The sequence below is a fragment of the Ambystoma mexicanum genome, chromosome 6p, assembly GCF_040938575.1.
Source record: "Ambystoma mexicanum isolate Mex_15411 chromosome 6p, UKY_AmexF1_1, whole genome shotgun sequence".
NCBI lineage: Eukaryota > Metazoa > Chordata > Amphibia > Caudata > Ambystomatidae > Ambystoma > Ambystoma mexicanum.
The window spans coordinates 659,315,011-659,341,366 of NC_090935.1; the positions used below are offsets into that span (position 1 = coordinate 659,315,011).

The window sequence follows — 26,356 nt, forward strand, 5'->3', positions numbered from 1 at the left end:
CCGTCAGCCGCCCACGAGTCCTCCCTCCCTGAACGCGAGTCCCTCAGTGGGCCGGCGGTGATGTGTGTATCGTGTCGCCCTGCTGTGACTGGGCACGGGCATGGCACTGGCTGGCACGGCACCAGAGGTCTATTTGGCCTATTTATTTATTTCATTTTACGTATCGTGCATTTGTGTGCACACATAGAAAGAGATGCATGCTAGACTGGAGTACAGAAATAGGTGCATTCTCAATCGTACAGTACAGATAGGAGTTCAAAACTGCCTTATCGTGCATTGTCCAAACTGTGTAAAGTAACTTGCCTTATGTATGGGATTATTAGTGGATATTGATTGGCAACCGCAAAATGACCTCAAGTAAGCACCAGGACTGGATGAAGTGATTACACTTGCTCCCGTGGATACAGCAGTGGAATGGGGTGTTCAATGCACTGTATTATATTTAAAGCGAGTCACACATAGCCTGGGCTCATCATGACTTCCATAAGCAACACGTTACAGACCATGTGACATTTAATACTTTCCTACAGTTGTTAAATGGGATAGGCAATTAAACCACATTAAGTAAAGTCTACCAACTTTACTTTGTATAAAAGGGCACAGTCAACTTTTAAAAATGCAGGTGTCTGTTTCACTCGGACTAGACAGACGGCCTGCATCCCTAACTGTGTTATCTCTCCGTTTTTTGTTTCACTGGTTTTCCCCAAAGCTACATGCCAATGCAGACCTGGACTTGGCATCTCGAGTGCCAGCATGCGTCACTTCCTCCTGACAGGGTAACATTGGAATTAAACTATAAGTTGGGATCACATTGGCACTATTAGAGCTCATCCCCTTTGACCTCCAGGGAGTAGCATGTCCCCTCAAGGTGCTAATACATCAAGTACATTGTGTTTAAGCTCTCCTCTTATCAGTTCAGAAAAGAAGCATCGGGAGCAACTGGTGCCTGGTACCCAGCCATGCAGCCGTCATCTGCCCTTCAACGTCTGCAGTCACGTTGCTGCCATCACATCTTGCTGCCTGGCATGAAGGGAGTCGGGACCGGTGGTGGACCACCACCAGGATCTGGCCCCCTATGAAACAGTACCTAGTCTCACCTGCTGACAGACAGCCCGTCAGCCGTCCACGAGTCCACCCTCCCAGAGTGTGACTCCCTCAGTGGGCCGGCGGTGGTGTGTGGCTGGCCCCAGGCCTGTGGTTGTTCACCCCCACCCCAGGTGCCCGACTGGCCGCCCCTGCTAATATTATTTGACCAGGATGGCAGGCCCTACATTGCATTGCCCTTCACTTCTGGTGTTCTTTTGTTATTACCAAGACGTTTATTGTCTGCTATCGTTTTTTACACGTTTCGTGAACAACACATTTTTTGTAATGATGCTGATGATGATTTAGATGTATGATTGTTTTTTTGTATTTAGACTAGGTTCATTATTTCGTTTTTCCTATTTCTATTGTTGCCCACTTTCTTTGCTTCCTTTTCTCTTCCATGTCTTGTTCTGTGCTCTGTTGTATGTCTCTCGCGCTGGTGTTTCTTTTTCGTTCTCTATGTTTTCTTCTGGTGGTCAGTGAGATCATCAAGGTAGGGCCACACAGTGTGCTAGCTTGCTTTTCGGACGCACTAACATCATTACTTCATTTACTTACCCATGTCTTATCTGTCTCATTATGCAATTCCGCATAGGTGTCACCATCTCACGACATTGAATCACACATCAAATTCGTAAGCTTCTCCCATATGTCACAGCTTTGAATAGTCCTTTCACCCTTTGGATCCCTTTATAGTGCATCACCGTAGTGCAGATTTCCAAGCTGTGAGGCTCCTCAGAAAGAAATGTGATCTCAGGAAAGAGGGGCAAAGGGTTACTTCTTTCACTTTCGTGGACGCGTGACCTGTGGTGGGAGCTTATTGTGGGGGTAGCTGGGAGGGGATGCGGCTGAATGAGGTGAGGGAATGGAGGAAGGGTCAATGTAGAGCGAGGTGGTGGGTGACATCCTGCCCAGAAACTCCTGAATGTGGCAAAGGGACTCTGCCAGGCAGGTCATGGCATAGTGAAGGTGAGCTGTGACTGGGCATGGCACTGGCTGGCACCAGAGGCCTATTTGGCCTATTTATTTCATTTTATGTATCGTGCATTTGTAAGGTGCTTATACATCAAGTAAATTGTGTTTCAAAGCACCCCCCTCTCTTATCAGTTCAGAAAGGAGGCATCGGGAGCAGCTGGTACCCAGCCGTGCAGTCTTCATCTGCCTTATCACTTTCTCAAGCGTTTACACAAAACATAACATGCAACAGACACATGAACCCTCCATAAGTAGCATTTTCTGTAAAGTCGTGAACTGACGCGAATCACGGATGATCGTTTGAGGGCCACTTTTTTTGAGGTGAGGGGTGGGCCACTTTTTGAGGCGAGGGGTGGGCCTTTTTTTTTGGGGTGTCCGGGCCTATTTCTTGTCCCAGTCCGACCCTGGCCCCAGCAGGAGAAAGAGATGTACCACCAACTCGCTGCTTGGAGAAGCGACTAACCCTGAGGGAGTTGGAGGCCGATGAGCGAAGAGCTCGAGAAGGAAGATATTTAGGAAGAGAGTTGAAGATGTTGAGGTCCCAGACCCCAGAAGGCCTTGTGGACAATGCAGAGGGTTTTGAACTTAATCCTCGCGGCCACTGGGAGCCAGCACATAGATTTCAGTCCTGGAGAGATACGATCCCTGGGCTTGAGGCCAAGGACAAGTCTAGCAGTCCTGTTTTGGATGAGTTGCAGAGGGCGGAGAGTAGAGGCAGGCAGATTTAGAAAGTGCCTGTTGCAGTAGTCCAGCCAAGAGAGAACCAGAGCTCTGGAGACCGTGAGCTTCTGGGTGAAGGCGAGGAAGGGAAGAAGGTGCAGCTGGTAGTGTGACTTCTTAGAGACGTCAGAGATGTGAGGAGAGAAGGAAAGTGTGGAGCTGAAGATGACCCCAAGGTTTTTAGCCTCACTGATGGAAGCAGGAAGAGGGCCAAGAGAGGCCGGCCAGAGAGTGACATGAAAGGAGGGAGCAGGTGTGCTGATGAGGAGAATCTCAGTCTTAATGGCATTCATTAAGGCAGAGATGTTTGGCGGCACACCACTCCTGAACACTCACTCATATAAAAATATAAGTCATGATAGAAACAATAAGCAAGGTAACACTAGAGGCGTAGCCAAGATTGTCTAACAAGTGGGGACTGAAACTAATGTAGTTGGGCTGCCGCAGTGACATTAACATCTGTAAATGCCCACACCATGCTGCAGAGTGGGCATTTACAGATTGGGGGTGGGCCTTGCCAGCTCAGGCCCTACCCTGTCTACGCCTCTCGGTAACACTGGTTGTAAGGAACGTGTCACAATGTTTTGTAGAATGTGAGCATGATTCAGTTGATAAACATATGGAAGGAGTAATGGGGTCACCTGACCCACATATTATCATAAATACCACTGTTTTTTCTATTATGCACAAAATATAATAAAGCTTTTAAAAAAATATGAGCACAGCGTTTTTCCTCTTTTTTTGGGACTAGGGTGTTTGAGGAGACAATTGTGTAAAAAAAGAAGGGTTACACCACTATCTTCCCGCCTTTCACCTCGCCAAATCTGTCCACAACAATTCAGGTATCAAAAAAAGCATATTTTAATACATATACACAGTCATATAAAAAGACACAAAACCACGTGTGCTAAAGACACATGGACAGTTGACTAAAACAAACCTAGAAGGCATATTAAGGGCCACTTAAGACAAACAGCGTTTTCATAAAGAATCCCTTAAATACAATGCATCATGTAAAGCATACATACATACACTTCACCACTGCAGTTAGTGAAGTAGACCCATGTACATTTTTCCTGCATTCAGCCAAGAGCGAGGTTAGTAACACTGGTGATTTTTAATCATGAATCAGTCTCTATTTTTCATGATACGTTAACACTCAGTCGTGTTTCTGAGGGTACAAAAAACAGATTGAATCTTGATGTTATCGTGTGTTCAGCCCCCATCTTCAGGACGCTAATAAACGTTAGTTCTAAAGAGAATTTGGCGACCTGCACTGAACCATGTGCACTGCCTTTTCTGCCTAAAAATACAAAATCAAAATCAAGATACCACTTCGTTTCGTGTGACAACTATTATTGTAGGGCAAAGCAAACCAGAACAGTCGCCCCACTAACCTGCTACTATTCGTAGTTTCTGTCAAGTGTGGGAGGCAATGTAGGGAAATCTTTTCATCTGCATACAGCTTAGGCATCTGAGTAAATCCACCGCTGCAAGGAAAGGGAGAACTTACTTTTTCCTCCCTCTTTACATTTAATTTAAAAACAGGTTATACATGGAAGTATATTTTTGTACACCCGACGCATTAGCTCTTGGGTATTACCGTGTCAAATGGTGTGTCAATTTCTTAGTTGTTTCATTGTATGTTTTCTTTAGCAATCCGGACAACTAGGGGGAAGGTTTAAATATTTCTGTGGAGTGGATCTTGTTTTTCCATTGAGAGTTTCATCATCCAATGGCCAAAAACCCTTCCTGTAAATTGATTATCGCAGGCAGCAGGCTGTCCATACTCATAATTCATACATTACTGTCCGGTTTGATTTAACATAATATCATAGACACCTGATATTTTCTCGAGTGAGGCGTGTAGTAAATAGAACAATTTACTTCTGTAAGATGGTGGTCATTTATAGATGCCTGCGAGCCCACCCCCTAGATGGCGACCACATTGCTTTAACAGTTTTAAACATTCCTATAGAGTGGCATCGATTGCACATCGCCAGATGGCATATGCGGGCTTCATGCCCAGAGATCACTGACATTGAAGAGACTCTGTTTAGAGTTGGCGAGTGTGGTGTCGAAGAAGCGGTGTTTGCGGGGTGAGATCAAGACTTTGGGTCAGGCATATGTGGCAGGGAAGGAAGGATGTAAGGTGTTCATGGATGGTTCAAAAGATCCTATGTCTGGGAGAGTGGGTATGGCGTATTATCTGGAAAGCACTGGGGAGTATAAAGTGGGGCGACTGACGAATGATGTGTCTATTTGTACGGCTGAGTTGGTGGCGATTGCATTGGTGATTGATAGGGTGTGCGAGTTGGGGTATGAGAAGGTGGTGGTGTTCTCGGATTCATTGAGTGGGTTGCAGGCGATTGTGGCAGGGGATGGTGATAGGAAGGATGTGATTTTGGACATCAGGAGGAAGATTGATTGGTGTGTGCGTGGGGGAATGGATTTGGAGTTGGCGTGGGTCCCCAGTCACAGTGGCATTTTGGGTAATGAGTTGGTGATCTGGCGGCGGGTGAGGGTATGAGAAGGGGAGCGGTTGATGTGAGGTTGCCTTTGAGTGTGGGCGAGGTGAAGGCTGTGGTGGTGAGACGGGTCATGGATGAGTGGCAGGAGAAGTGGGTGAGTGGGGTGAAGGGCAGGTGGATGTTTGGTGTTTGTGGGAAAGTGTCGGTGAAGGTGGATGCGAGGAGTCTGGAATGGAGGAGGGGGGAGAAGGTGATGCTGAATCGGTTGAGGATAGGGCATGTGGGGCTGAATGACTGTCTGTTTCGAGTGTGGAAGCGTCAGTCGAGGGACTGTGCGGTGTGCCCGAGACTGTGGCACATTTTCTGCTTAGGTGTGAGAGACATGTTGAGGAGAGACAATTGATGAGGGTTCGGTTGTCTGCGCTGGGTGTGGGGTGAGAGGCAGGAGGAGGAGCAGTGTGCTGTTGGATTTTGTGAGGCAGACAGGGCAGTGGGAGGAGTTGTGAGTTTATGTGAGCTAAGTATTGATTGGTGGGTTGGGTGCACATCATCCTTTAGGATGGGGAAGCGCCTGCGTGGGTCCGCCCACGCATCCGATAATTAAAAAGAAGAAGAAGAAGAGACTCTGTTTATACACCTGATATTGACTCATCCATGTATTTGGATTAGGGGTTACTGGTCTGTCACATTGAAACACCCACTAAAGAGGGCGGCCATGTGTAGAAGCATGCACGTCCACGCCATGGCGAATAAGTGTCTAGTTCTAAATCTTGTCCACTTAAGATGGTGACCGCATATACATCCGCATGAGTCGAAGTATGCAGTAAGCGGCTGTCTGGCATGAAACACTGTTTCTTCGCGGATCCGGTGTGACCTCTAAACCGTTCTTGGACAAACTGGTGTGCGCGTAAGTAATGCACAAATTCAGTGCGGATGATAACGATCACTGGGCCTGTCGTGTGCTCATGATTGTAGCACTGTGGGGGGGCCTGCCAGATGCCAATGGCCGGCCACCGCCAACATTGGCAACGAGGAGCAAAACCCTGCAATGCGCCGCCCCCGTGCTGTCCCTCACAGTTGGCTGTTTGCTTTGTACTCCAGCAAGGGGAAGGTGGAGGAGGGACAAAGGAGGAGCGGCACGACTGTTGCTGTGGCATGAAAGAGTGTGGGGAGCCCTGGCATGCTTCACCCCGGCCGCAGCCCTCACTCATGAGGGTGCTTGTTGTGGCTGGGATCGGAGCGTGGTGGCAATGGCAGCCCTGCGGCATCCATGTCCACGTGAAGGAGAACAAAATTGGAGTGCTTTCCCTTGACCGAGACAGCAGGGCTGGCACGGCCGTCTGCACCTGGATGGGTGGCCCGAGATGGAGGGGAGTGCCCATCCAAGAGGCAGTGATGTCTGCGCGGGTTCAACGTTTGAGTAAACAGCATCCGCTGCGAAAGAACAATGGAGGGGAGTGCCCAGCCCCCAGAGTGCCTGTTTTCCCTTCCCACGGAGAGGGGGAGAGAAGGGAGGTGAATAGGACCCTGCTGGCGGACCCTTCCTGGCCAGGGCCCTCTGTGAAGGCGGGTGCTTGTGCGACCAGGGGAGGGTTGGCCCACAGCCCTTATGCGGCCGCAATGCTCCTACGGTGTTCGCCGTCAATGAGGAGGAAACACATCTCCTGCTGTAGAGCGAGGTGGTGCCTGGGCTCACCACTCCTACCAGTCCTAGTGGGAAGAAAGAAAGGAACGCTGCTGCCATCTCGATGGGTAAAGATAAAGTGGGAGCCCTGCCAGTGATTTCTTCCCCCCCTAGCAGCCGCCCTCGGTGAGGAGGGCGCTTGTGCGACCAGGGTGGGAGCTTGCTCGCAGCATCCTGCAGGAGGTATTCAAGTTGTGCTCTAGTGCGGAGCATGGTCAGTGGAGCGTCAGACCCGCCCCAGCCCTCCAGTAGCAGGCTTGGAGGTGCGGGCTGTCCGCACCCAGATATGCGGCACCCGCCGCAAAAATTGTGTGGAGTGCCCTGCCAGCAAGAGGGCCGTTCCTTCCTCCCCAGGCTCAGGAATAGAGCAGTCGCAAGACCAAAGGACCTCCTGCCTGGAGGAGGAGGGATGGGACAGCTCTTGCACCCTGCAGGGTCAGCCTGAGTGTTTCCATGCCCCCGGGGCACTGACAGAACACCCGGGCCATCCGGCGGTGAAAAGCAGTGAGCTCCGTTTCGGAGCAAATGGAAGATGTCATCCTTCAATGCCGGTGCTCCCCGGGTGCCCGGGCCGCTGGGCAGTGAGGAATGCAGGCTACATCTCAGAGCCAAGTGAAGATAAAACACAACCAGAGGCAACAAGTGGCTCTGCACCCTCTCATGCAGCAGCCACTGCAAAGATAATGAAAGGGCTCCACGCAGGAGCATGAAAAGAAAGGGTTTAAAAGGAAAGTCGCAGTGCAACTGCGCAACCCGTGTGTGAGGGGGGGGACAACAAGCCAAGAAGGGATAAATAAAGGCAAGGACACCCCCACCATGCCAATGTCCAAGCGAGGTGTGCCTCACCTGCCTGTCAACAGGGGTAAGATGATCCTGCTGCATGCAGGCCCCAAGGCTGCCCTCAAACGGCCCTGTAAAATCAGAGAATGGCACGTAGCCACAGAGGAGCAGTCAAAGGCGACAGTCTCGACCCAGCTAGGACTAAAGGCTAACAAGTGCTGCCTGGACAACCAGGAGAACGTTACCAATGGCTACACGGTCCCGTACAATTTGCATTTCAAGGAACAGCACCTAATTCGCACAGCTGGCAGCTAAGAAAACGCGCCATCAAGGAAGAGAAGGGCAGCGCAAGAAGTTCGGCTAGGAAAGTCGCAGATGAGTCGCTGTTCTAGGAACGTACTGTGAAGGCGTCTGCACAGCTGAAGATGGATTTATTTCATTTATTTATTTATTCATTTATAATTTCCCCCGAAGCCTGCAGGCGTCAGGGCGCATACAATAAGACAAGGACAGGTAGAGAAAGACAAAACAGAGGTCACGAGACAACACATATGCCGGGACAGAATGGACAGCAGCATAATGTTAATCTAGGAAGTTAGTCAAATGATTTTATTTAAAGAGGAAAGTTTTTCACCTCTTTCGAAAGGCAAGGTGGTTTGTCTCAAGCCTAAGGCTGATAGGAAGTTTATTCCAATTTGCTGCAGCACGGTTTGGGAAGGCTCTTCCCATGCCATATTCTTTTTGTATGTCGGACCTGTTATTAGCCCAAGGGTTTCTGATCTTAGCGTCCAAGTGGGTTTGTAAGCAATGATTTTATATTTCAAGTAAGCAGGTGCTATACCGAACAGGCACTTGTGTGTCAAGGTGAGTGATTTGAATTGTATGCATTCTTTCATTTTTAGCCAGTGTATTTCACGTCTGGCTTCACTGATATGTTTCAATCTAGCTTTTTGTTTAATTATTCTTATTGTGTTGTTTTGAATCAGTTGGAATGTATGCAAGTTTGTTTACTGGCTCTTGCTAGGAGTGCATTTCCGTAGTCTAGGTGAGATAGAATGGTCGCTCTAGCTATAGTGGTGCAATTTTTCTCGCTAAGCAGTGGTATAATTGAGGGGCGTGGCTAAGGAGCCATGTGAACAGACGTGCTCCTGGAGGAGCTCTGACCGATGTAGCAAAGATCCGTAATATTAGTGCACACGGAGACACTTGAGACAATAGAAAATGCCCATGGTTGCATGGGAATATGCAGTGAGCAATAACTGAAAGTTTGAGACCTGTGGAATAATTGGATGCCTGATCCCGCAACGAAAAGGAGATCGCGGAAAACTGGGATAGTACGTCCTAAAATGGCAGATGCATAAGAGCAAAGAACCTGGAAAATACATCCCGACCTCCATAACAAAGGATGCGGACGAGAAACCAAATTCTGTGACCCCCGACGTGGCAAACGTAGATTGCAAGCTTACGAAGTTGGTTGTGGCGGAATTGGAACATGTAGGCCAGCTACAGTGTTCTCGAGCAAAACTGTATGAGGCTGGACCCCGCAACCTGGATGTTGATGAGAGCTGCAGTGCACCCCGGCTGAAAGCGGAACGAACGAGGCATTTGACGCGATACAGTATCAACAGCGGTACGGCTTAGATGGAACAGTGGAGCCGTTATACTGTAACAAGAAACAACCAGTGAGAAGGGCGCAGATCTCAATCTGAGTGAAGCTAGGACAAAGAGAGCAACGTGCAACACTGTAACACGGTCACTTGCCACACACGTACGGTAGGAGCTGGGAAGGCTGCGCACAGCGGAGGACGGAGGAGCCCCTAAATACAAAGACAAAGAGGCCGTGTGGAGACACGGAAGGCCAGGTGGGAAGGCAAATTACGCATAGATGGGCAAGTCCTGTCTATGACCCCCTCCAAGGCTGGCTCCAGCGTGGAGGGGACCTGCGTTTTAGGCAGACACAAGCGAGGGCTCCTCACGGTGACTGTACAGACAGAATGGGGAAGAATCTAACAGAGCCAAACCACTAGAAACGGTACCCAAAGAGAGGGAAGCACAGAGGTATACAAAAAGACCTTGCAGCAGACTACCATCCACAAGCAAACACAAGACAACTGGACGTGCAGACACTGAGTGTGCATGGACAGCATACGAAGTTGATGGTTGCAAACCAGGCCTGCAGTAATGCTGGCATCCAGCTGAGTAAGGACGGTCGTACTGATCAGCTGAAAGGGCGAGACCTGGAGGTGATCAAAACCCAGGAAGCGTCACAACCTGCATAGACCAAATGAACCTGAGTGCTTAGAGGCCACGAAGGGGTACCGCTGGGGCCCGCACTCTGATTGCAACACGAGATACACACAGATTTGAGGCCTGAAGTCAACTGGACATATAAAGGTGAACCAATCACATACCAAGACAAACCAGAGTGGCCGCAAGCCGAACCGGGGCACATTTTGCTTGGACGCCTAAGCAGCAACCCACTGAAGAAAACCCAAACTCATGGGTCACGAAGGTAAGGTCACCGGCGCAGATCACAAGCACAATGACGTCCAAGGTAACCAAAACAAAAACTAAACAATCCTCACTGGATATTTTCACCAAGCCCAACCAATTTGGGGAAGCCAGTCAGGACAAATCACGCCAGGCAAAAGCGAGCCTCCAAGAGGTGATCAGCAGATCCTAGAAGCTATTGCCGCACTGAAAACCGCATGGGAATCCAAACTCGAAGAACTGAAAATTTCCCTGGAGGCCAAGATAGACGCGGTCAGTATGGACGTCAACCTCCTGCGACAGGAAGTTAGAACTATAGCTGAACGAACTGGCACACTGGAGAATGAGATGAAGGCCACCACGGACAGTAGTAAGGAGAACAGCAAAGAGATATATATCTTACAACAGAAAGTGGAGAACGTGGAAAACCGAGCTGAGGAAGCAGAAGGAAGGGCGAGAAGAAACAACATCCGAATTGTGGGGCTTCCAGAAGGGGAAGAAAACCCCAACCCCACAGAGTACATTGAGAATATGATAATACAAGAACAATCATAGCCAAGATCCTGAGATACAGAAATAGAAAGAAAATACTGGAGTACTTTTGAAAAAAAGGCAGAACTATCTCAAGGGCTTCAGCGACCATCACGGCATACAGTCTTGGTGCAAAAGCAATGCCTGTGGCGATCAAGAGGAGACTGCGAAACTCCAACCTGAAATATAGACTGCTTTATTCGGCAAGACTTAAAGTTCTACACGGTGGCAAAGCGATTTTCTTTGAGACCCCGGAAGATGCAGCGAGGTGGATGGACGGGAACTGTCCAGACGGGGAAGATGATCAGGAGCCGACGGTGAAGGATAAGTGACCAGCTGTTGTTTCTCCTCATGGAGGAGGGCCCGGTAGGGTAAACCAGAGCATCACTCCAATATGGGACATGAGGGGGGGGGGGGGGGAGTGCATGGGACTCTGCTAGATTATTTGGTATGATGAGAGGAACGATGAAACAGGAGAAGCTGGGAAGATAAGAGGCAATCTGTTACAGAGGAAAAGGGGCACTGAAACTAGTATACAAAAGCAATACCATGGAGCACCACTTCACCCCCCAGAGGTTAGATTAGGTAGGACATTATAGCATAGTATCCACCTGCTGCGACCTCTAGTCTACACCAGTGATTACAGGGTGGGGGTTGAGATGCGGGGGAGTCTGAGATCCAGGGATGGAGCTGGGCAACAGTTTGGAGAGGAGGGGTTGTGCGGGGTAGTTGTAGGGGGAGTTTGGTGTGGGGGAGGGAGGGAACAACAAAGATGACACAAGAGCACAACATGGGACGTCTACAAACACAACTAAATCTGTACAGCGGGAGGATGGGGAGGAGGGTGGGTGGAGTAGGCTATAGCTGAAATGGGGGACCTTAGAATTGTGACCTGGAATGTACGCGGGTTAAACACTTATATTAAGCGCAAAAAAGTTATTATGTATTTACATCGGCAAAAGATAGATCTAGTAATGCTACAGGAAACCCACTTAACTACTAGAGAAACTAGAGTTGATGAAGAGGAAGTGGAAAGGGACCACAATAGGGGCCACATATTCAGTACATGCTTGGGGGGTCCTATTATGGATTGCGCCCCACGTCCCGTTCAAATTGTTGCAACAGGAAGTTAGAGAAAACAGGAGAATGGTGCTGTAAAGGGGAATAGTGGGCAATAAAGAGGTCAACCTGAGTAATGTCTATGCCCCGAACAATGATACTGCACCTTATCTCAGGAATCTGTATGCCATTGTTAGCCCATACATGGAAGGAGCAGTCATAATTGGGGGGTCTTTAACTGCACACTAGACCCCAAGATGGATAGATCAGATGACAAAATAACCAAGCCTAATCAGGCGGCAAAGGCCCTGGCCACACTTATACGAGATTTCCAGCTCACTGAGATATGGAGGAAGCTTCACCCCAAATGTAGGGGGTACTCACATTATGCAGCCCCACATTACTTATACACCAGGTTAGACTACATACTAGTGTCTAGTTCCATGGTGGAGGAGATTAAGTATGCAGAGTACAAAGCAGCAGTCCTATCACACCACACGCCACTGATGGTGACATGGCAGATCTCGCCGCCTAGGCCAAGGATACCGACATGGAAACTTCGAGCAGAGGCACTTAAGGATACCATGTTCAGGGAAGACCCAAGAAAAGCAATATAGGAGTACTTTGAACTAAATGATGGAAGTGTTGAGTCAGCTGGCACACTCTGGGAAGCATTTAAGGTAGTGATAAGGGGGGCAGTGATATCAAAGTCAACTGGGCTACTGGGGGCATAATGGCAGACCTACAAACCATGGAAAGGGAGATTGAGGACAAAATGCAAGAGAGGCCGGACTCCCCAGAAAAGATGGAGGCGATAAGACCCCTAACCGAAAAAAATGTAAATCCCACTGGGAGAGATTATGTAACCTCAACTATAGAAAATATAGAGAGACAGCATGCGAAAGGGGATAAACCAGGCAGATTACTAGCCTGGTTGTGTAAGAGCGAGACCCCGAGACAGGTGATTCGAGAGATGCGCCACGAGGAATGCATACTTGAGGACACACAAGAAGGGGTGAATGAGTGCTTTCAGAGATACTATCGTAAATTGTATACCGATAAAACAGAGGAAGAGGAAATTGACGTAAACGATGTGTTGGAAGACATCATCCTGCCCAGGCTTGAGGTAGCCGATAGGGAAAGGCTTGAGGCACCATTGGAATTGGAGGAACTGGAATATGTAATCCGTAACCTACCCACCAATAAGGCGCTGTGGGCCAATGGCCCCTTAAGTGAATTTTATAAGACATATATGGCAGACCTGCTTCCACCACTGTTGGCCATGCTAAATGAGGCGTTTGAACGGGGTAGACTGCCAGAGACCCTGAGGGAAGCGGTCATCATCCCGCTCCTCAAGCCGGGCAATATAGACACTGACTGCGGATCTTACAGACCGTTGTCGACATTAAATCAGGTCAGTAAGATCCTTACTGCAGTGATGCCAAACAGATTGAAACCACTGATCAGTGCCCTGATACACCATGACCAAACGGGATATGTCCCTCAGCGGAGCACTTCTGATAATCTCAGGAGATTGCACCATGTTATAGACCAGACCGCTGGAAGCTCCCAAGAATTGCCGATAGTCTCATTAGACGCAGTCAAGGCTTTTGACTCTGTTAAGTGGTCTTGGTTACTAGCGGTCCTAAAGAAGTTTGGGATAGGACCGGTATACCTGCAGTGGGTGAAATTATTGTATAGTGCACCGATTGCCAGAGTCCGGACAGGGTCGGTGGTCTCGGAAAGGTGGAACCGAGGCAGAGGAACTAGACCGGGTTGCCCCTGGTCCCCGATGCTGTTTATTCTAGCGCTGGAGCCACTGGCAGCAAGCATACCTCAGATACCAATATGGGCAGGTGGGCATTACAACGAAAGGTGGACAGTACTTGATATCACTGTGTGCGGATCTCATGCTATTGTATCTGAGATACCCTGAAGAAAACTTACAATATATACTAGAGGCACTAGATTGATATGTACTATTATCGGGTATAACGGTAAACCCACGGAAGTCCATGATATTCCTGCTAGGGAGATATATGGGAATGCCTCAAGGTAGGTTATCAGTGTTACAGATTGAATGGGCTGTAGACACCTTTAGATACCTGGGGATAAATGTATATCACAAGGTTGAAGATGAACACAAGAATAATACAGAGAAAGCAGTAGAGGGGATTCAACGCAGTATGGCATTCTGGACAAGGTTGCCCCTAACCATGATGGGGAGGACGGCACTGCTTAAAATGATATATTGCCCAGGCTGCTACACAATTTTGCAAATGTCCCGTATTTAATACCTAAACGTTTTTTTAATAGACTCCACAACATGTGTAGAGGGTTTATCTGGCATAACACTAGGAATCGGGTAGCCCTATGGAAATTACAAAACCCACACAATCGATTAAACTACCCAATTTTGAGGTGTACTATATAGCGGGCCAATTGCAATATGTAGCTAGATGGCTTTCTGAAGACACCACATCAGAGTCCAGACTGTTGAGGGCGGAGTTTACACCATATTTCTTGAATGAATGGATGTGGGTAACTGAGCCCCCAAAAAGTAGGAGAGCGGCATTACTGACCCTGGGAAGGAAGATCTGGCATATGACCTGTGTAATGCTGGGAAGCCGGACACCGTGTTCCCCGCAGTTCCCTTTGGTGACATTGAAGGGGATAGACGACCAACTCAGACGCGCCATAAGGGAAAACTGGGAGCCGGTAGGGGTGACAACAGTAGGGGATGTGTGGCAAGGAGATGGCAGAATAGAGTTTGATAGCTTAAGAGAGGCCACAGGCTTACATAGCGGGCAGTATATCACATATGTGAGGCTGATGGCAATGCTAAAAAAGCCGTGGTCAGAAGTAGAACTGGGCCAGCAGCCAGACGAGGCTATAGAAATGTTCCAAGCAGTGTCAAACGGTGGTCACAAGGTCTCCAAAATTTACGAAATACTGATGTCTAAAGTGGGAAAAGAGGTGGTTCAGATGAGGCGGGACTGGGAAGAGGAAAGTGGGGAGACAATAAGTGATGGACTATGGGAAAGGGTGCAAGAGTACCACAAAAAAGTGTTGAGGAACGCCCGATTACAACAGATTCAATGTATATCACTCAGAGCCAATGTTCCCTCTAATTATTTTTCTCTATGTGCGGAACCAGTTGGCTGTTGTACGCAATTTATTTTTCATGGGCGCCTCTGACTAATGAGGTAAGCCAGTTTGTGAGCTACTGTCGCAGAAGAGTTTGGAAAGGAATTTCCTCTTCCCAGCCACTGCAATTCTTTAAAAATCTTACAACACTTTTTCCAAACACATGGGCTAGAATAAAATGTGTCATATATGATTATACAGAAAACTCATCAACCAGTCCAAGGCTTTAATATCTGCCACAGTACCTTGCAAACGTACTTCTGCACAGAGAAAAATGTCGGCCTCATTACGAGTTTGGTGGTAAAGTTGGCGGTAACTCCATTGCCACCAACTTTACCACTACGCCAAATTACGATTTCGGGCCTGGAGTGGAGGATTTGACTCCAGGAAAATCCTGGAGGTAAAACATTTAACTCAATGCCAAAATCGTCAGAATTTCCACTCCAGTAATCCTGCCAAAAAGCCACATTTATTCCAATGGACTCAATATGAATGGGGAATTACACCACCACCACCACCACCAGTTGTAATCTGGTGGAAATTCCTCCGGACCAAGTGGCGATAACAGTAATTAGTTTGGGTGGTATTCTGGGTGATTTACACCGGGATACCGCCCCAAGACTTAATGAGGCCCTGTATGTTTTATGCCACTGGAAAATCCCTAATTTGTATTACAATACACAAATATATCTTAGTTGTGTTCCCAGATATCACGCACAAACAATATTTATTCTTAAAGAAATGTTTCTTTGTATTATGATTTTTCAAAAAAAAGGTAATTTTATTCTTGATGCGATAATCTCGTGGTCAGCTGTCACGTGTTTCGACCCAAGGGGTCTTTATCAAGTCTGGTGCGCTTTTATTCCTTGACCGTTAGGTAGGTTGGCTCTTGTTGGTGGGTTGGGGTAGGTGGGTTCAACTCCTTGAATAGGCTGGCTTGTCAGCCTGTTACTGCTGTGAACAATGACGCTGGCGGTTGTGGCACTCAAATATCTCTTGTCATTACTGATGTGGCTGACAAGAAACTCACACAGAATACATTTACTGATGGATTAATGACAATTAAAAGCAATGTGTCAAAAACATGCTAATGGAGTTCTAGTGCCACTTTAATGAAGCAATTCAAGGTCCAGGAGAGCTTTCTTCTAATAATTTGTGTACAGATGATAATGCATTAGAATAACTGGACCTTAGATTATGATTATCCAAAATTCCTGTGCCTCTGCTTACTATCCACATTACGTTCTCCTGTGGGTAGTGATAACACCAGCCTAAGAATAAGAGACATATACACCATGCATTTTTACTCCCTAAAAAAGGAAAAAGTTCCTAACAAAAAACGAGAAACAATGAACATATCATTGCTTCAACCCACAAAGCTACACTGATATATTTTCCAATTAGTGACGAGCAGAGCAGTGGCATAGGAAGGAACTCTAATAATACTAATGCCTGATCTCAAAGGGAATTATATGGGGAAAGGACATCTTTTAATAAACAAAGTATCCCTATTGGCAAAGCTAATTACTTTTTTACTCCCTGAAACATCATTTGACTCCAAATAGGGAGCAAAATATGATTAGAGTCCTGCTTGTCCCCCTGACATGGGGAGTGAAATGGCATGGCACATAATGAAGTGTACAGTTTTGCCCACCCGTCCGCACCGCAGCCTAGATAAAATGAAACAAGAGCCTTACCTAGGTTTATTATGGAGCCCTGTTAAAGAAAATCAGACACATATGTCTTTTAAGTTAATTGCATCAATACATCAGAGATGCAAATTATTTAGTGCCTTCTTCTACAACTATGGATCCCTTCTCTTGTAATTCTTTGTGATCATTTAAATAAGATGCAGGGAGATGCTAGAGACTGTACACACAGAACACATGGTTATATTGAAAAGCCCTCAGCAGTGTAGCATAGAAAGAAAAAGAAGGTGCTGTGGTCTCGTTGGGTACTAGAATTTCCTATCCTTCAGCAAAAAGGCAACATATTTCCTTCAGTGTACTGCCGAAACGTCTGACTTGGTCTTTGAAATGTGCTGCTTTGTTCATCACCCGCAAGGAGTGATGCTTCCACGCATACCCTTACCTGGCCCCTGTGCTTACCTCCAATACTAGTTGATAGGGTACTGTATAAAGTGAGGGATTGTAGCAGTAAACACTGACTGGGATATTTGCAGACCCACAATACTTTGCAAGCAAGGTATTTAAATGCATCAACATATGTGCATTTTAAGAATTTCATGACTCTGCATGTACACAATTCTTTTGCAGTGCATACAGGATTGTTTGCAACATGCCCCACCCGTATACTACTGTGTAGGATTACACAAGTGCTCAGTGGAACTGTTTTTCTATAGAAGCGAGTTATATAATGTGTGAAGGTCCATACCCAAAGGAACTCTGAACACTTGGAAATGATGCATATTGTGTGAAAAGCATTCTCCTGTCTGAATATCCAGTGCCCTGATAATATGGACGGGTAATCCCAGGCATAGTCCATACCCATTATCCCTTGTAGGCTAAGTAAATGATATTGCAGTATTGATCTCTACCTATGGGGTAATGTTAGTAATGCTAAAGTAGGAGACGCTGAACATCACATTTGTCTTTTCAAATTCTTTAGAGGGCAAATTAATATTTGAGTTTCATAATACGTTAACTTACAAGTGGGCTGCTTCAAAGCACTTGCGTGACATATGCACAAAGAAGAGGAAGTATGGGATTTGGTTACACATCCAACTAGCCTGCTTGCTTACAGTCAGTATCCGATATTTGAGCTGGTTTTTAGATTATATAGTGTGGGTGACGCTTTTGGTAAGCCAAAATGAGAACAGAAATTCTGGCGCGTGAACGTTATTCATGTTACAACAAACATAAAACAAGGGGATGTAGGATCACGTCTGCTTACCTTTCACAGAGCCAAGAGAGGAAGAGTCCAGGTTGTCCTGTAGTATCTTAATGTACTCTCGGGCAGAAGTTAGTCATAAGGTGAAAGTGTGGTAGAGTCAGGTTTAGGAGTCATAGGTGGGGAGGGAACATTTTTGGTTAATATGTACAGGAATATCTTGGTTCTCTTCATAGAGCCAGTTTTTCATATTAGATTTAACTTCTTGTGGTATATTTTGCTGTTAGGGATTTTAGGTGCATAGTAGTGTAATGCAAATTAGCAGAATATCAAGAATAGTTGCTTATTTTAAGAGAAAGAAAATGTGTTAAATCTTTTTGAATAGGTGAGAATTTTCTGTGTGCGCTGCTAAAAATCTTCTGAGCGCCACCCAGAAGGAAGCTGGGCAAGCGCACATGTGCACAGCTTAGAGGGAACATTGCTCAGAGCATATATGACCCCCAAGAGAATTGCTAAGTTTGCAAATGCAACTATACAGCGATGCCCGAAATGTAGGGTAGAAAATGCTGGGATGGTACACATGTTTTGGGCTTGTCCCAAAATTGCGAGATATTGGAGGGAAGTAGCAGAACGACTGGCTACCAAAGGGATTGAACTGGTGGTAGACTCCTTGTGGGCATGTATGGTGGGGGGGCTTCCCTAGACCGCGCAAACTCAAGCATGTGTGCAAGCTCAAAGACCTGGCCTATATTTTAGTGAAACTAAGGATAGCCATGGGATGGAAAGCTCAGCGAGACCAAACGTAGATATCTGGTGGAGGGACCTCCTGCAGTGGGCCGAGGCTGAAACAGTGGTCTGAAGAGGCAGCATGTAGAGGGGGTGAAGAGGAAGCAGAAACATTGATGGCGTGGCAGCATTTGATTGCATCTCTGACGGGTCTGGGACCTGAAGAACTAGACACGGATAGCTCCCTGGATTATGGAGAAGAGACAGTTGTGGACTAATGGACCATGTTGGCCCTTTTATAGTGACCTTAAAAGGGGGGGAAGGGAAAAAAAAGTGGGATGTTGGGGTTTGAGTAGTTTATGCACCATGTTAAGGTGCACTGTTTGTTTGTTACGAAACTAATCAAATGTGTTTTTTAAAAAAAAGCAGCGGTCTAATTTCCTTTATAAGTCTAATGTAATAGGCACCGTTTTTGCTTAAATAAATTGCTTGGGCCTCAGCATTTAAAGAGGCTTCTAAAGTCATGCCTACATTTTTGACTTTGCTCGATACTTTGATGCGAGATTCTTTGATTTTAAAGGATTGATAAGCTGGAGAAAGTTTGGCTCGTGCTTGTGTAGATCCAAAGACCATGAGCTGAGTCTTATTGCTGTTCAAGCACATCCAGTTTGTATCCATCCAGTCCTCTATACTGTTGTAAAGGTCGTTAAGCAGAATGCTGTCCTTGGCGTGATCTCCACACAGTATCATAACAAGCTGAGTATCGTCAGCGTAGTTCGTAAAAAATACCTGGACATGATCGAGCAGTTCACACAGGAGGCGGATATAAAGATTGAATAGAAGAGGCGAGAGACTCGCACCCTGTAGTACACCGCAGAAGATGTTGGATTCTGCGGAGAACTTGTCTCCCCAGAGGATTCGAGAGGTTCTGTTCTCGAGAAAAGAGGATAACCAACCAATAGCTTCCTTAGAGCTGTTAGCAGCTTTGTCAAGTGCTTGTTGGAGTAACTGGTGGTCAAGCAAATCGAACGCAGCACTAAGGTCTAGCAGGATCAATAAGCCGGCTTTACCCTTGTCCGTGATCCTCAGCATTTTAGTCAGCAAGTCCAGCATTGCTGTCTCAGTGCTGTGGGAAGATCGGAAACCCGATTGCTGCGGATGCAGAATTTCATACGGTTTTGTTTGCAGCACATGTGCCTGGACCAGGCTAAGCTTTGTACATGGCAGAGCACTAACACAACAGCAAGGGGCCCAAATGCATTTTCTCAAGTTTGTCCTGCTGGCGCGTTGTGTTGGCCCACTCACAAACGAATGTGGGTCTCTGATCGCTGCGTCGTGATCTGAAAATGTCACACCTCAGCGTATTGCATGATGTTCTGGACTGTTTCCAGGAATCCTTCCATCCTGTGGGGAATGTGTGAGATGAAGATGACAGATATGGTGCTGATGGTAACACTCTCCCTGTGTCCAGGATGTTCCCGCCTGGGGAACTTGCGGCCCAGGTATGCGATTACTTTCATTGTGCCGATGTGGCCCTGGGTATGATTCCTGTCACCCTGAACAGGGACATCACCTTCCCCATAAATAAGCAGTGGTTCCTGAACTGGAGGGAGGAAAAGAAGTGGCCCGACAACAGGTTACATACACATTGTCATCCATGTCTGTCCAAGGTAGACCTCAAGCCTATTACCCAGAAGAAGTGCTAGGAGCCTGTGAGGGTGAAGCTTAATGTGAGTTCTTGTGCACCCTCCGGTCCCCGACAGTGAAGAGACACCCCTGCTCTGTCGTCATTGGGTGGCGTGGCCGGAACGCTCTGCTATCTGCGTTTGTTGACTGCCCAACACCAAGGGGCTAAGCCGATGTGGCCCCTGGTGCCCACCAGGTGTGGCTTTACCGGCTTTTGAACTGTTACATCAATGGTCCTGTACCCGTGGGAATGACTATCCTGAATGGACACTGAAACAAAGTGAACTGGTCTCCTGCAATCTTGCAAGTGCTTGGTGAGAACGCAGTAACCTTGTGTTTTAAATGCTGGATAGAAAGTATGTGGTTGAAGTGGTCCCAGTTAAATGTATGTGGAGCTGTACCCCCGTAATCTGGTAGGCATGCTTTAAATTGTGCCAGCAGCTAGCAATGGTGTCATTCAGTGGTGGCAGTTCCACTGGCCCCAGGTTAATAAAGTGTTTTGAAATATATGGTCGAACTGTCAACATTCCCACCGGCAGTTCGACAACTGCGACTGTCACCTGCGAATTACGTGTTGATATGTGTTGTATGTCGATAACTATGTGAGCCCCATGTGTACACCAGTGGCAGATCCTATTTGTTGTTGATCCTGTGATTTTGAAGTAGCATAAGTAAGGTCATTCTGTAAGGGGTGGTTAGGGGGAGGGGATCGTTTATGTTTTAGTAACAGTTGTTTGTTATGGAAAAGGAGGAGTGTGGTGGGTGACCCTCCCAAGTGTGTTGCCCCTTTAAGGGGAATGTGGCCCTCCCCTGTGTATTGCCCTTTGAACATGGGCCATGAATGACAAGCTAATAAAATGAGCCTCTGTAGACACATGCACCAGAACGGCTGCAGACCCCAGAAGAGGAACAACTGAGTCCTGTCTCATTACATGTAGGTTGCAGGCCTACCAGAGGAGGCACAGGCATGCCCTGATGCTGTGGGACCCTCATGCCAGCACAGCACTATAGCACCCTGGGGCCTGCCGGATGCCCAGGGCAGGCCCCAATCCCCCACATGCACTGGGCCGGTCCTGTGCTCATGATTGTAGCACTGTGGGGGGGCCTGCTTGATGCCAATGGCAGGTCACCCCCAACTTTATAAGGCATTGCTGTCTATACTAATTTGCCTAGGTGTGAAATGCTAAAAACAGTTTAGCGTTCAGGTTTCACATGGAGTTAATCTGCTGCTCACTGTGTTGGTTATTCTGCGGTAAAGCCATTGTTATTGTCCATGCAGTCCTCAACGTAATCTTGTGCGATCCAATAAACTGTCGGTTGAAATTATTTTCAAATTGGGTGCCTTTTTAGTTTATAACGTGAATCGTGCGTGCACATAGGATATTTATTGACTGGTGTTGAGTGCTAGTCTGCCTGTACATTATACCCCTAGGTTTTCTTATAAAAGACAACTAAAACCTCCCTGCAGCATTTTTCAATGTTGTGACTATTCTGAAGAGCTCCTGCCCCATGTAACATCATATGCCATAAATAAGCATACCTTTTTTTTTCTGAGGTTCCATTGCCCATTCCAGTTCTCGTTGCTATCGCATTGCAGCTTACCCACACTACTTATGTCAGTTGGGCGCGAGTCGCGTAACAAATTGTAAAGTAAATGTTTTGAGTAGTGAGAAAACCGTGTTCTGTTACTGGCATGCAAAATGGCTAGTTAAGGCGTACATAGCCAAACACCATGTTAGAATGGCGTTGTTAGCTGATCCCAGTATCGCAATATAATACCCAAATATTACTCATGTACTGATACGGCCATGACTAATGATACGAGATTAATATATATATTTTCATTTAGTTCAAAGTAGTCCTGTATTGCTTTTTTTGGGTCTTCCCTGAACATGGTATCCTTAAGTGCCTCTGCTCGAAGTTTCCATTTTGCTGTTGGTATGCTTTGTCAGCAACATTATTTAACAGAGTTAAGTTGTCTGCTTATTGTGCGGTGATCAGAAACATTATGTAATGTCCTATGGTGGTTGTTGTTGAAGGGGTATGATAGCCCTGGGTCCCCTCCGTAGTCAGGCCCTCCAGCCCCGGTACCTGAAAGAATTCGCGGACACAGGTCTGCTTGCTTCGGAGTCCCAGCGGCAACTGCCGAGCACATGTGCCCTCATTCTGGGTCGCGCATGGGCTCAACAATTCACTACGTAACATCCCTCCTTTTTTCATAACGAACAAACATTATTACAACTCATCTGAACATGTCAACATGACACACACATCAATATACTGCATAAAAATAAGATGTGGCCCAATGTGGGCTGCTACAGTCCCATCTGGCCCTCAGGAACTCGGGGCCAGAATGTAGTCTTTGAAACGGCACGGACATCTTCGACCCTTGCGGTGGGGATAGCGCCCCTCCTCTCTGCTCACATTGCGGGGGGCTCCACTGGCACTGGATCCACGGTGTCTTCTTCAAGCCCAGGTGCGGTGCTGGAGGTGTAGGTCGATACCCCGCCCTCACAAGGTTCGTCTGGGGTATCCTTGATATCGACATCTTTGAAGAAGGAAGAGTTCCTCGTGATCGTTCCTCTCCGGTCGGACGCCGTCACCATCGACCCATTCACTTGAGTCACGCCCATGGGGGTAGGCTTGTAGTTATGGGACAAATTTCCTTCCGGATGCCGGTTGCGTACGAGGACGGTGTCCCCTACTTTGATGTTTGCCGGCTTCAGATGTTTTCGGACATTTTCGTGCTCATTGCGCACTCGCCTTGCTTCCAGGGTCCTTTGGTCCTTGATGACCCCGGGGGCCCGTCCTTCAGCTTCAGGTATTAGGCCACGGGGGCACCGGGTGCACAGGGCCTCCGCTGGAGCCACCCCTGGGAACTGGTGGGGTGTGGATTGATATTCACGGAGGAATTGGTACAGATTTCTTCTCAATTTCCCCCCTTGGCCCTGAGTGATCTGGAACACCTTGTTGAGGGGCCACATAAATCGTCCCACCTCCCCGTTGGCACGTGTCCACCCTGGGGTAACCTTCCTGTGCGTCACGCCACACTCGTCCAGTTAAGCGGCAAACTGGCGGCCCTGGAACGGGGGACCATTGTCCGAACACAGCTCATGTGGGAACCCATGGGTGGCGAATATCTTGTCCAGCACCTGTGTGGTGTGATCACTGGACATGGACTCTACCAGCTCCACCTCCGGGTAGCGGGACCACTGGTCCATGAGGACTAGGAAGTACATGCCCCTTCTGGTGGATCCGAAGTCTCCATGTACAGTACCCCAAGGCTTGTCGCTCCTCTCCACGGACTCGATGCACGGTTCTTTGGCCACTGGTTCGGCAGCCTGAAACCAGATGCACTGTTGGATATGCTCGTCGACCCTCTTTTTTAGATCAGGGAACCAGACCTTGGCTCTCAGTCGCGCTTTGGTGTTGGCGGTGCCCTGGTGGCTGCTGTGGGCGAGTTCCAACACCCAGTCCACCAGCACCCGCAGGATCACATGCTGCCTTCCCCTCAATAGCAGTCCATCATCGGACAGGGACAGTTTGTGACGTGCTCGCCATAGCGCCTGCAGGTTCCTTTCCTGGACAGGTCTGCCAGGGCCAATTTCCAGTCCCCACTGCCCATGGCGGTTTGTATCAGCTGGAAACACCTGTCCACCCTTGAGGCTTCGGCCAACTCCTCCAGTGTCAAGGCAATTGGCATGGCTCCATCACATGCCGGATGACCTCTGCACAGTCCTCTCCTGAATTACCAGTTTGTGCGCCGCTGCCCTTTGGATGGCGGGACAGGTAGTCCACTGGGTTGTTCGTGCCGGGCCTGTACTGTAGCTTTACACTGTACTCCATGAGAGTGAGCATCGACCTCTCAATCCTCGGGGCGGTTTGGAGGATGCCCCTGTCATGATGGGAGTCAGAGGCTTGTGGTCCGTGATGACAGACTGGTTTGCACAGGATGTAAATCCAAAAATGTTTGCAGCCCCATGAAATGACCAGTGGTTCCCTCTCAATTTGAGAATACCTTTGCTTGGTGTCCGTTAGGGCTTTACTGGCATAGGCGACTGGCCTCATCTGCCCTTGAGGATCAGGTTGGAGCAGCACCGCGCCGAGACCCACCGGGATGGAGTCCCCAACCAGCTTGGATTCCTTCTCAGGGTCGAAAAAAGCCATTTTTTCCTCACCAGTGAACGCAGCCTTGTTGGTGTCAAAGGCCTTCTGCTCCTCCGCTGACCATGTCCAGGTGGCTTCCTTCTTTGTGAGGGCACTGAGCAGTTCCAAGAGGGAGGCAAGGTTCTTGATAAACCTCCCACAGTAGTTCAGCATACCGAGGAAGCTGCGCACTTCGGAGGGAGTATCTGGGGCCCTCGCCTCCCGAATGTCTTTCACTTTCTGTGGGTCTGGTGATATCCCACCTGTGTGAAAAATGAACCCGAAGAACTTGATGCTCTCCTTCAAAAACTCGCATTTCTCACAATGCAGGGTTAGCCCCAGATCATGAATCCTCTCCAGGGCCTTCTCTAGCCTGACCATGTGTTCTGTCTCGGAGGAGGCATATACCAGGATGTCCTCACTTAAGTTGATCACACCTTTCAGACCAGCAAGGGCACCCTGGATCACATTCTGAAACACTTCTGCGGCCGAGGATATTCCAAAACTCAGCTTCTTATATTGATACAAGCCATTGTGGGTGGTGAAAGTGGTGATGTACCGGGAGTCCGCATGCAGCTCAAGCTGGTGGTAACCTGAACGTAGGTCTAGCTTCGAGAATATTTTGGCACCCTGCAGTTCCCCCACCACATCATCTAGTGTTGGCGTCAGTCCCTACAGAGCAAGAGAGGGAGAGAATACTGAGCTTTCCTAAGGCTGTATCGAGGAACCAGCACTTCAGACTGATACAACTGAATGTGCTGTACCGTACATACATGACCCCGCACAGAATAGCCGCGTTTAACAAAGAAGCAAGCTCAAAATGCCTGTGGTGCAAAGGCGAGAATGCTGACCTGCTACACATGCTTTGGGGGTGCGTGCAGGTACGAAATTTCTGGGCATGCACAGAATGTGCTTGCAGGGAGGCTGGAGTAATGAAGTATGAATGGTCACTGAAAGAATGCTTGCTTGGTGCCTACCCCAGACTCAGCAAACATAAACATGTGACCAGGTTTATGGACCTGGCATGCATATTGGCTAAAAGAACCATTGCCATGCCCTGGAAAGCTACTGCGGGGCCACAATATGGAAGATGGTGCAAGGAATTCGAAAGGTGGGCAGAGGCGGAGACCAAGGTGTGGGTGGAGGGAGCTAACAGATGGGATCCTGATGGTACTGATAAATGTGCAGAATGGAAAGCGTTGCTCTGGGACATGTTTCACCGTCTGATGACAAACCCCCATGAGGGCACCAACTAAAACAGGAAACACCCACAGTGTGCCCGGCTTGGTCGCCCAGGCACCCAAATGACATTCCCCAACTGGCAACATGAGGAGCGAACAGACTGAGGCCCAAACACTGAAGTGTTTGCCCCAACTGAGGCTATAAGTAACACACGGCACGTATAGGGAGTTGTTTGTTATGGTTATTTGTTGTTGTTAACCTAAATGTAGGCATGCGAAATGAAAACTGAAATGCACAATTGTAACTATATAAATGCCAATAAAAACATGTAAAAATTAAACTAGCGTTGGCGTCAGGTGGTGTTCCTTCTGGATAGCCAGGTTGGGCAGCCTCATGTCTACGCAAATGCGTACTGCCCCCTGTTACTTGGGTTTTGTCACCATGACTATGGGAGACACCCACAGAGTGGGGCCCTCTCAATAATGTCCAGGTCTAAGAGATTTTGAAGTTCTTGCTCCACCTGCGCTCTTAGATGAAAAGGAATGGGTTAGTGCTTCAGCGCCGTTGGTCTCACCGATTGGTCGATGTGTAGGCGGATAGGCTTCCCTTTTAGCTTGCCTACTCCTTTGAACAGGACTGCAAATCATTTGGTGAGGCTTTGGTTGTCAGATTGGTAAACCGAGAGCGCCTCCGATGCTGCACAGCTCAGCAGAGAGTACAGGCTGATGTTGGTCACTAAGAACTTGGCCTTGATCGAGTAGTTGGCATACGTGATGGACGTTGTGAATACCCCTTGGATGGGAAGTGCATGATCACCCCCGAA

General features: G+C 47.9%; 1 long non-coding RNA gene across 1 annotated transcript in view; it reads right to left on the reverse strand.

Annotated features, from left to right (window-relative positions):
* LOC138510960 (uncharacterized) overlaps positions 1–26,356 on the reverse strand; it is a 110,635-nt gene that overhangs the window by 12,008 nt on the left and 72,271 nt on the right. The window contains exon 2 of the long non-coding RNA XR_011280496.1: positions 4,179–4,271. This is a non-coding gene — a long non-coding RNA (uncharacterized lncRNA). The remainder of the gene's footprint in view (positions 1–4,178; positions 4,272–26,356) is intronic.